The sequence below is a fragment of the Pinus tabuliformis genome, chromosome 5_2 (assembly GCF_031772625.1).
Source record: "Pinus tabuliformis cultivar Carrire ecotype Pingquan chromosome 5_2, CPIR1, whole genome shotgun sequence".
NCBI lineage: Eukaryota > Viridiplantae > Streptophyta > Pinopsida > Pinales > Pinaceae > Pinus > Pinus tabuliformis.
The window spans coordinates 939,136,873-939,149,520 of NC_142306.1; the positions used below are offsets into that span (position 1 = coordinate 939,136,873).

General features: G+C 43.6%; 1 protein-coding gene across 3 annotated transcripts in view; it reads left to right on the forward strand.

The window, feature by feature from the left end:
• Positions 1–12,648, forward strand: part of LOC149162357 (putative AMP deaminase) — a 307,854-nt gene that overhangs the window by 132,540 nt on the left and 162,666 nt on the right. The gene's annotated exons all lie outside the window — the stretch shown is intronic.

The window sequence follows — 12,648 nt, forward strand, 5'->3', positions numbered from 1 at the left end:
GTAGTGGAAAAGTCACAAGAAACTCTTAACCACCCCTTGTTCCCTGTGCAGAAATGTTTTTGAAATTGACATGAGTTGAAACTGTTGAAATTTCTAAGTATTACCCGTTAGAAATTTTATCTGTATTCTTCTGGTTTATTTCTTCTACTTGTTAATTATGAACAAGTTATTTAAAACATAGAAATAATGAAATAAACACAATACAGTGTCAACCATCTATAGATCAACAACTAAAAGAAAACAAATACACAAGTGACACCGTTATTTTTTGGACAGCTCGTCCCTAGGAAAACCCAACTTGGGAAAACTAGTGTAGCAATTCTGAGGGTTTATTATTATGTAGTATATCCTTGAGTACAACTGGGTGCCAAACTGGCTCACCCGACAGAGAAAAATAACTGGCAATAATACCTCTCTATTCGAAAGTAGGTATTCAGAAAACTTGCCCCACGAAACACTCTCCGGCAACACTGAAGCACTGCGTCAACCCTCCTAGCCTCTGCGTCAGCCTCGGAACTTTCTGCGTCAGCCCTCTGAGGCACTACGTAGCTTCTGGGACCCTCTGCGTGGATGACGTAGGCCCTCTGGCCTCTGCGTTGTCTTTGCTGGGCTTTGCGTGGCCTGCTCTGGCTTCTGCATCTGCCTCTCTGCCTCTGCGCTGGTCTCTCGGCAGTATCTTTGGCTCTCTGTCCAGTACTCACTGCCCTTCGCTGTTGATCACTAATTCGACTTTACTTAGCAAACCCAGCTCTAGTAAATCGAATGACTGATCACTCTAGTGTATTCTCCAACTGACCCTCAAGCCTCCTCTTATACTTTTCTTGTTGCTCCTTCAACGGCCAAGATTAAATCTCTAATCAACGACTAAGATGAGATTTGGCTTGATCCTTATCCTTTGGAACCTTCTAATCCAGTTTTATATTAATACCCACTAATAATTTATTTTTCGTAAGTTTAGACTTAGGAACTCCATTAAAAATATTAATTATTTTAATATCTTCCAAACCGGGTAGAATCTGCCTAAACCATTTTTGGGTCTTGGAGATCTCATGTGCTTTAGCCTCTCTACCAATTTTCATGGCTAGAGCACATCCGATGCTACCCCAAATCAACACTCCCTCTTAGTGAGGATTATGCTCTAGTAATACTCCACACTGAGCATCACTTTGATTATATGGCACCGGTACCTGAGCTGATGCTAGGCCTCCCTGCCCAACATCGTCTGTACTACTGCATCCTGTACTACTGCCCATGACACTGCCACTGCCACTGCTGCATCCGTACGACAGCTCCCTCTGCATCTGTGCTGCTGCTGGTCCATCCTCCCATCTTCCCAACACTGCATCTGTAATGCATCTGTACGGCAGCTCCCTCTGCATCCGTGCTGCTGCGGTCCATCCTCCCAACACTGCATCTGTATTGCATCCCCCTCTCATCATGTTGCATCGTGCTACTGCCAACTACTACTGCATTGCAACTCAGTTACTGAGAAGTAAGTAACTGATCCACCCAACTTCTGAAATCCCTGTCAGGCTAGAAACACTCTCGATGTTGACACTCTCTTTGCTGCTAACAAGTGCTCCCTCTACTGCCTCTATGCTACTGCAACAACTCCTTGTATCTCGCACCGTTGCAAACTTCTCTGTGCCATCCTGCACTGTTGCAACACTCTCCGTGCCATCCTACACTGTTGCAACACTCTCTGTGCCTCTGGCACTACTGCAGCCTGCTAGCCTCGCACTGCTCGGGGACTACTGCACTGTAGCACTCTCTTCCGCTTCATCCGCATCCGTTTCTACCGACATCCGCCAGTCCTGCTACTCTCTCTTCGAGGCTTGTTGGGTCCCTATAATACTAGTGATTACCCCATTACTATTGTAGTTATACCCCTTATTTATATTGTTGTGCCCCTATTACCCCCATATTGTTATTTCTGTGCCCCATAGAATCCCTCTATTGTTATTTTTGTGGCTTTATATTATTATTGTTAGGTCGGCTGGATTATATTGTGACTCCTTAGACTCCTATATATAGAAAGGAGGTTTTGTCATTTGTATCATCCAAGAATTGTTTATTTATGTAATGTAAAGGAGGTTGCCTTCTCGAAGAGGCTGAATTCTAAGGCGTTGATCTATCTTTTCTATCTTTTCTTGAGCTGGTTTCATAACGTTTGGTATCAGAGCTTTGGATTCTAGGGTTTCGCTGCTCCAAACAGGTCATCGTGGCATTTTCGCTATAACTTTTTTTCTGTGACGTTTCAGAAGTCGCAAAAAAACCCATTTGAGAAGAAATCGCGCTGAACCTTGGGTCCGAATTTCAGAGCTTTTCGCGCGATATTTACGGAGATATGATCTGAGGAAGTTGGTCTTTTTGCAGACTCCTGAATTACATTCAAAACAGGTGACCTGGGGAAAATCGTCATAACTTTCTCTCTGGGGATCGGATCGAAATTTCGTAAGAAGGTACAGAAAGAGGACGGACTGAAGTTTCTTGTGTGTGTGTTTCAGATTCAAAGGTTGAAACAGTGACTTGTGGCACGTCGTACAAGTTCGCTCTACTGAACCAGTCTAAAAGCAAGTCACTGTGGGAGATTTCACATAACTCTTCCTTGGAGAATCCAATTTGGCTCAGACTTGTGGCATTGGAAATGTTAATCATGATTCCATAGATGCTAATGTTGGATCGAAGAATCACCATATTCCAAAAATCGATATGAGGAAGTTTGATGGCAAGGATCTCGCCACATGGATATTACAGATGGAGCAATTCTTCGATCTCAATAATGTGCAAAACGCACAAAAGGTACGTACGGCAACTGTATATTTGGAACCAAATCAGTTTGTATGGTATCAATGGCTTTGCTCTCGTAAACAATTTATCACTTGGGCAATTTTTACGGAAGAATTGATAGCACATTATGAAGATACAAAAGCAACACTTTTTTTAGCCAATTGATAAGTCTCAAACAAAAGGGTTCAGTGATGGAGCACATTGAGGAGTTCCAAAAATTGAACATAAGGGTAAAAGATATTCCAGAGGATCATAGGATTGATGTGTTCATAGGGTCTTTAAAGGATAATATCCAACATGATGTTCGCCTTTGGGAACCTGATTCATTAGAGAAGGCATTCAGGTTAGCAAGAAAAATGGAAAGCAAAATTATGACAACCAGGAAGCATACCACTCACAACTATAAAGACGGAAGTGTTGTTGCCCCTAGTCTTCCACAACCTATAAGGTTGACACCACAACAATTGGAAGAAAAAAGAGCAAAAGGGCTTTGTTACAGTTGTGATAGAAAATACACTAAAGGTCATAAGTGTGTTGAGAAGAAATTATTCTACATAGATTGTGAAGAGGAAGAAGAAAAGGAGCAAGAAAGGTCAAAAGAAGAAGATATACTCCAGGAACAAAGCCTAGATGAAAAACAAATAAATCCGACCATATCTTGTAATGCATTGGCAGGAATTACCACTCCTCAAACCATCAAGATAGAAGGACAAATCAAGAAGAAAAAGGTAATAGTGTTGATTGATTCAGGAAGCACCCACAATTTTATTCATTGTAGGGTAGCAAAAGAATTGAATTGCTTCCTATATCCAGCACCAGAGTGTCAAGTGATGATTGCAAATGGAGGAACAATAAATTGCTCTGGAAAGTGCCATAATATCAAGCTATCCATGGGAGAATATGTATTGACTAGCCCAATGCTTTCCATTCCAATGGGAGGTGTTGATGTTGTACTAGGAGTCCAATGGCTACAATCCTTGCGTACAATAGCTTTTAATTTTCAAGAACTTTTCATCAAATTTTCCACGGAAGGAAAGGAAGTTGAATTAAGGGGTATTGCAGGGAAACCAGGAAGGATAATTAGCTCTAATGGCATGACTAAGCTTCTTAAAAAGGAGCAAAGAGGTGTAATTGCACAATTATGTTCGCTAGATGTTTCCACATTGGAATCATCTATTTCTCCAGATCTCCAAAATGTCTTGGACAATCATTCCAAGGTATTTGAGACTCCCAAAGGTCTCCCACCTATGCGTGATCATGATCATGCTATTCATCTGATTCCAGGAAGTGTTCCTCCAGGCCGTACAGATATCCCTATGCCCAAAAAAGTGAAATTGAACGTATGGTTGCAGAAATGCTAGAGGCTGGTATAATTCAACCAAGTCAAAGTTCTTTCTCAGCTCCAGTAGTATTGGTGCACAAGAAGGATGGATCATGGCGCATGTGTCCGGATTATAGGGAGCTCAACAAGTTCACTATTAAAGATAAGTTCCCCATTCCTGTTATTGATGAATTATTGGATGAATTGCATGGATCAATTTACTTCACCAAGTTGGATCTTCGTTCGGGATATCATCAAATCAGAATGAAGATTGAAGACATTCCGAAAACGGCATTTAGAACTCATGAGGGTCATTATGAATTTTTGGTCATGCCTTTTGGCCTTACCAATGCACCTTCAACATTTCAAGGTTTGATGAATTCAATTTTCAAACCATTCCTTAGAAAATTTGTGTTAGTATTTTTTGATGATATACTAATCTACAGCAAGTCTTGGAAGGATCATGTTGAACATGTTGACAGGGTGCTACAACTATTGGAGGAGAAACAATTATATGCAAAAAGATCCAAATGTTTCTTTGGAGTCCAGGAGGTGGAATATTTGGGTCATATTGTATCTCATGAAGGAGTTAAGGTAGACCCTAGCAAAATTAAAGCCATTAAGGAATGGAAAATTCCCACATCCATAAAGCATCTGCGAGGATTTCTTGGGTTGACAGGGTATTATCGCAAGTTTGTTAAGAATTATGGGAGAATAGCAGCACCTCTAACAACATTATTGAAGAAAGATTCATTTTCATGGACTTCGGAAGCAACAAAGGCCTTTGAACATCTTAAAGAGGCAATGTGCCAAGCATCGGTCTTAGCTACGCCAGACTTCACAAAAACCTTTATTGTGGAATGTGATGCTTCAGGAAATGGAATTGGTGCTGTTCTAATGCAAGATGAAAGACCCATTGCTTTTGAAAGTCGTCCAATCAAAGGAAAGTTTTTAAGCAAAGCTATTTATGAGAAGGAAATGTTGGCAATACTCCATGCACTTAAGAAATGGCGACCCTACCTAATGGGAAGACACTTCAAGGTAAAAACGGATGATGATAGCCTTAAATACTTTTTAGAACAAAGATTATCCTCTGAAGAGCAACAAAAGTGGGTCACAAAGATGTTGGGTTATGACTTTCAAATCATCTACAAAAAAGGGAAGAAAAATGTGGTGGCAGATGCACTCTCAAGAAAGGATGAGGATGTGGAAGCATTGTTGTGTGCCATTTCTATTATCCAACCAGATTGGATAAACGAAGCAAGGGAGGAATGGAAGAATGACGAAGAAGTGTGGGCACTTATTCGAAAGCTACAACAAGATTCCAGTACTTTTGATACATTTAGCTGGAAAAATGATCCGTTATGGTACAAAGATCGCTTATACCTCTGTAAGAATTCCCAGCTAAAACAAAAGATTCTTATGGAATTGCACACTTCTCCCTTAGGAGGGCACTCAGGATTTTTAAAAACTTACCACAGGGTTAAGAAGGAATTTTTTTGGGATGGCCTTAAATCAGATATTCAAAAGTTTGTGGCAGAATGTTTGGTTTGCCAGCAAAATAAAGTTGAAACAATTAAGACACCGGGTCTATTACAACCTTTATCCATTCCAAGCCAACGTTGGGAGGAGGTTTCAATGGATTTTATCACAGGTTTGCCCAAGTATGAGGGAAAGAGTGTCATCATGGTGGTAGTTGATAGACTTACCAAGTATGCACACTTTTGTGCATTATCACATCCATTTAAAGCCAGTACAGTTTCTACTGCATTTATGGAAACAGTTCAAAAGCTACATGGAAACCCAAAGATTATTGTAAGTGACAGAGATCCCATTTTCACTGGAAATTTTTGGACAGAATTATTTTCTTGTCTTGGTACTCAGTTAGCTCATAGCTCATCTTATCATCCTCAATCTGATGGGCAAACTGAGATAGTAAACAAATGTTTGGAAGGATATCTTCGTTGCTTTGTATCTGATAAACAGACACAATGGGTCAAATGGTTGCCTCTGGCCGAATGGTGGTATAACACTTCCTTCCATACAGCAACAAAAATGACCCCATTTATGGCACTTTATGGGTATCAACCACCATCCATCACATCATATTTAAGAGAAAATTCTAAGGTTTAGGCAGTGGAACATCACATCGAACATCAATAACAAGTCCTCCAACTCTTAAAGGATAACCTCGTGTTGGCACAAAATAGAATGAAACAACAGGCATATCAACATCGCAGTGAAAGAAGTTTTGATGTAGGTGATTGGGTATTCCTACGGCTACAACCATATAAGCAAATGTCCCTAAAGCAAGCTAAGAAGGATAATAAATTATCACCAAAGTATTATGGTCCGTACAAGGTGTTGCAAAAGATTGGTACTATGGCATACAAATTGGAGCTTCCTGCAGCTTCTCAATTGCACCCAATTTTCCATGTTTCATGTTTAAAGAAGGTTATAGGTGACAAGCTCCCAATTCAAACAATATTGCCAGAACTTGACGAGGAAGGAAAAATTATATTGGAACCGAAAGCAGTCACAGAAACAAGAACTCGACAGCTACGAAATCGATCAATTTCAGAGTATCTTATCAAGTGGAAGAACTTATCTGCTGAAGATTCCACATGGGAGGATGAGAATTTTATGCAGAAGTATCAAGAACTACTCAAGCGTTGAGGACAACACTTTTTTGAAGGAGAGGGGCATGTTGGGTCCCTATAATACTAGTGATTACCCCATTACTATTGTAGTTATACCCTTTATTTATATTGTTGTGCCCCTATTACCCCCATATTGTTATTTCTGTGCCCCATAGAATCCCTCTATTGTTATTTTTGTGGCTTTATATTATTATTGTTAGGTCGGCTGGATTATATTGTGACTCCTTAGACTCCTATATATAGAAAGGAGGTTTTGTCATTTGTATCATCCAAGAATTGTTCATTTATGTAATGTAAAGGAGGTTGCCCCCTCGAAGAGGCTGAATTCTAAGGCATTGATCTATCTTTTCTATCTTTTCTTGAGCTGGTTTCATAACAGGGCTCCCGTAGCAAGGTATAATCCAAGAGGTTGGGTACCTCAAGGATCCTACCCCTCATCGCCTGTAGTCTTCCTAACTATAGCTCGATGTCTCTCCACCTCTTCTCTAGAGGTACATGAGCACTCATGGCACAATCGTCATCCTCCTCTATCTCTTTTTCCGCCTTCACTGGCGTTGCTTTGGAGTCAGACGCCTCTCCCTTGTTCTTCTTCCTCGAACACTGCTTCGCATAATGACCCAATTCCCCACAGTTGAAGCACTTGACCTTGGAGAGGTCCTTATTCTTCCTCTTCTCCTGCTTTCCCGCAGATGCTAGAGCCACATCCTCTTCCTATTCCTTCTTGATCCAAACTCTTTTGTTGCTACTTCCTGTCTTGCTCAGCCGTTTGATCTCTTCTTGACGAAGAGCCACCCACAAGTCTTCCCAATCTGGAAGATCTGCCCTGCCCAGAATGCTCTAGACAAATGCCTCCCACTCCTCGGAGACTGCGTTTAGAGCAGTCCTCACCAACATCTCCTCATCTGGCGTGGCCCCTATGGAAATCATTTGGTCCTGAATCTCCTTCAATTGACCGAGGAAGTGATCTACTTGCTCCCCTTTCTGCATCTAGTATGACCACAACTGATTCTCAAGTAACATCTTCCTTTGCAAGGAAGTATGCTGGTACAATTTCTTCAAGGCGTCCCACATTCCTTTGTCGTCTCCATCTCGGAAAATATGTTGGACCACATGATCCTTGACCCCATCAAGGATGATGCATTTCACCTTGGCCATTGTCTCCTCGTACTTTTCATTATCAGTCGGGTCAACTGGGATCGCCACTGTTCTCAAGGCGAAGGCCTTGATGTGATGTCTATCTAGAATGTGTTGAAGTTTCTATGTTTACTTAATTCAGAAACCATTTATGCACTTTTTTTGATTTATTCCTACCTACTTATTAATTTTTCTTTAACAAGTTATTTACACAGTAAATACTGAAAATAAACACCAATGCATGCTCAACATATTACAAATCAACAACTAAAAGAAACAAGAACAAACACACCACCTGACACCATTATTTTTGGACCAATGTCCCCGGAAAAACCCAATGCGGGAAACTGGTGTAACTATCTGAGGGTTTTCTTATTAAGCAATATCAGAGTACAATTTGGGTGCCGTAATTGGCCTACCCAACAGAGAATTTCCTTAGCAGCTATACCTCACAGTTTGAGAGAAATCCCCTGGCTGAAACCCTGGAAAACCCTTCCGGCAGCTCCTCAGCACAAAACTTCTCCTGCAACCCCAGCGTCTGCCTAATCTGGATTGCGTTAGCCCCTCTGTCTCACACTGGCCCTGCATCAGCCTTTCTTGGCCTGCGTCAGCCCCAGGAGGACCTGTGTCAGCTCTGGGAGCCTCTGCGTCAGCTACGCTGCCCCCTCTGGTGCACTGCGCAGCACTTGGATGCCTCTACATGGCCCTGCGTGAGCCTTTGCTGGCTTTGCGTCACCCTCCTTGGCTGCTGCGCTGCTTTCCCGACACAATCTCTGCCTTCTATGTTCCTCTATACTCAATGCCCCTCAGCTGCTCTCCTGATCATTGATTCTATCCCTCTTAGCAAACCCCGTTCTAGAGAATAGAATGACTGATCATCTGGTGTACACTCCAAGTGACCCTCAAGCCTCCTCTTATATTTTTCCTGTTGACGATTCAACGACGGAGATTAAGTCCCTAATCAACGGCTAAGATTAGATCTGTCTTGATCCATGTCTTTTGGACCACTCTAACACATATTCATATTAATACTCATTAATATTTTATTTTTCCTAAGTTTAAACTTAGGGACTCCATTAAAAATATTAATTATTTTAATATCTCCTGATCTGTTTAGAATTTTCCCAAACCCTTTCTGGGTATTGGAGATCTCATGTGCCCCAACCTCTCCACCAAATTTCGTGGCTAAAGCACATCCGATGCTACCCCAAATAAACACTCCCTCTTAGCAAGGACTGTGCTCTAGAAACACTCTTCACTGAGTATTACTCTGATCATTCGGCATCGGTACCTGTGCTGATGCTAGGCTTTCCTGCCCAACATCCTCTGCATTGCTGCCTCCTGTACTGCTGCCCATGGTTCTGCCACTGCCACTGTTACATCTGTACGATAGCTCCCTCTGCATCCGTGTTGTTGCTGGTCCTTTCTCCCAGCACTGCATCCACACTGCACCTCCTCTCATCATGCTGCATCGTGCTACCCACTGCTGCACTGCAACTCAGTTACTGAAAAGTAAGTAACTGATCTCCCAACTGACCTCCCTGTTGGGCTAGAAACACCCACTGATGCTGAAGCTCCCTCTGTCGCTGACAAGTGCTCCCTCTCGCTGACCTTTGCACTGCTGCAACAACTCCCTGCATCTCGCACCGTTGCACACCTCTTTGTGCCTTCCTACACTGGTGCAACACTCCTGTGCCTCTCGCATTGCTGCAGCCTGCTAGCTCTGCGCTGTCTCAAGACTCCTGCACTGTAGCTCCCTTTGCCGCTCCATCTGCATCCGTCTCTATCCACCGAGCCAGTCCTGCTACTCCTTGTCGGGGATCCCCTAGCAAGGTCTAATCTAAGAGGCTGGGTACCTCGAGGATCCTGCCCCTCATCGCCTGTAGTCCACCTAACTACAGCTCGATGTCTTCCCACTTCTGCTCAAGTGGCGTGTGTGCACTCATGGCACAATCATCGTCTGTCAAAACTTCCTTCTTTGCCCGTGCTGGCGATGCCTTAGTCTTGAAAGACTCTCCCTTACTCTTCTTCCTTGGTCACTAGGTCGCATAGTGACCCATCTCCCCACAGTGGAAGCACTTGATCTTGGAGAGATCTTTCTTCTTCTGCTTCTCCTGCTTTCCCTCAGATGCTAGGGCCACATCCTCCTCCTCCTGCTTGACCTTGATCCCTTTGCTGCTGCTACATGTCTTTGACTGCCGTTTGATCTCTTTCTGGCGAAGAGCTACCCACATCTCGTCCCATGGTAGGAGAGTCCCTCTGCCCACTACGCTCTGGACAAACACTTCCCACTCTTCTGAGACTGCATTCAGGGTTGTCCTCACCATAAGCTCCTGATCCAGTGTTGCTCCTATAGCAATCAACTGATCTCAGATCTCATTCAGTCCTCCAAGGAAGGAGTCAATCGATTGACCCTTCTTCATCTGATACGACCTCATCTGGTTCTCGTGCAACATTCTTCTCTGCACAGAAGTATGCTGGTACAGGTTCTTGAGAACCTCCCACATCTCAACTGCCGTTTCCTTTTCGGCTATGTGTGGTATCACATGATCCTTGACCTCGTCAAGGATAATGCACTTGGCCCTCGCCATCACCTCTTCGTACCTATCATTATCATTGGGGTCGATTGGGACAGCTACTACCTTTAAGGCAAAGTTCTTGACATGATTCCTGTCAAGCACTGATAAGATTCTGGCCTTCCAGACTGCGAAGTTCGATGCTCCGTTCAATCTATCCTGGTCTCTTATCCCGTGTAGGGCCATGACGCTCCTTTACTTCCCTCCTGGAAGTTCTTTGTTCGACTCCTCTGAGTCGCTACTTCCCGTCTAGAAGTTCTCTTCTGGACTCCCACTGAGTCTTGATTTCCCTCCTAGAAATTCTTCTGCCGCTTGTCGAGATGCCCCCTACTCTGATCGTCTTGTGCAACTGCACTGCTGATCCGGGTTCCTCGGCGAGAAACCCTCGGTAGCAACTCCTCTGGCCTTGCTCTGTCAGGCACTGTTCTGACGACAGTACCTCACCAGCTCCACTCTGCAATATTTCTGCAGCCTTCTAGACTCCAGCAATTTCCTCTCTGTGAATTGCGTCAGCCCCTCTCTGCCTCACGCTGCCTTTGCGTCACCCTGGATGGGTCTGCATCAGCCCTGGGATGCCCTGCGTCAGCCCTCTGGCCCACTGCGTTAGCAACGCTGGCCTCTCTGAGGCTTTGTGCAGCTCCTGGTTTCTTCTGCGTGGCTCTGTCCGGATCTACGTCACACTTCTTGGCTTCTGCGCTGCTAGAAACAGCTTCTGTCACCTTGGGACAACTGTTTTATGCTGATATTGCTTCGCTCGGCTGATGCCTTTTAGTCCTCCTGTGATTTGAAATCACGCTCTGATACCATGTTGAAGTTTCTAAGTTTACTTAATTTAGAAACCCTTCATGCACTTTTCCTGATTTATTCCTACTTGCTTGTTAATTTTTCTTTCACAAATTATTTACAAAGTAAATACTGAAAATAAACACCAGTGCATGCTCAACATATTATAGATCAGCAACTAAAAGAAACAAGAACAAACACACCACATGACACCATTATTTTTGGACCAATGTCCCCGGAAAAACCCAATGCGGGAAAACTGGTGTAGTTATCTGAGGGTTTTCTTATTAAGCAATATCAAAGTACAATCTGGGTGCCGTAACTGGCCTACCCAACAGAGAATTTCCTTAGCAGCGATACCTCACAGTTTGAGAGAAATCTCCTGGCTGAAACCCTGAAAAACCCTTCCGGCAGCTCCTTAGCACAAAAATGCTCCTGCAACCCCAACGCCTGCCCAATATGGACTGCGTCGGCCCCTCTCTGTCTCACACTGGCCCTGCATCAGCCTTTCTTGGCCTGTGTCAGCTCTGGGAGCCTCTGCGTCAGCTACGCTGGCCCCTCTGGTGCACTGTGCAGCTCTTGGCTGCCTCTGCGTGGCCCTGCGTGAGCCTTTGCTGGCTCTACGTCACCCTCCTTGGCTGCTGCGTTGCTTTCCCGATACAATCTCTACCTTCTCTGTTCCTCTGTACTCAATGCCCCTCGGCTACTCTCCCGATCACTGATTCTATCTCTCTTTGCAATCCCTGCTCTAGAGAATAGAATGACTAATCATCTGGTGTACACTCCAAGTGACCCTCAAGCCTCCTCTTATACTTTTCTCGTTGACGATTCAATGGCTGAGATTAAGTCCCTAATCAACAGCTAAGATTAGATCTGGCTTGATCCAAGTCTTTTGGACCACTCTAACACAGATTCATATTAATACTCATTAATATTTTATTTTCCCTAAGTTTAAACTTATGGACTCCATTAAAAATATTAATTATTTTAATATCTCCTGATTTGTTTAGAATTTGCCCAAACCCTTTTTGGGTATTGGAGATCTCATGTGCCCCAACCTCTTCACCAAATTTTGTGGCTAGAGCACATTCAATGCTACCCCAAATCAACAGAATGTACAGGATCCTGGCCTTCCAGACCACAAAGTTGGATGCCCCGTCTAGCCTGTCCTGATCCCTCAACCCATTCATGGCCATCTCTATGCTCTTCTTCTCTATGCTCTTCTTGTTGACTCCTCCGAGTATTTCTACTTCCCTCTGGAAGTTCTCTCTTCAACTCCTGCTGAGTCTCTCTACTTCTCGTCTAGAAGCTCTCTGCTAGACTCCCTTTGAGTCATGATTTCCCTCCTAGAAATCCTCCTGCCAATTGTCAAGTCGTACCTCTC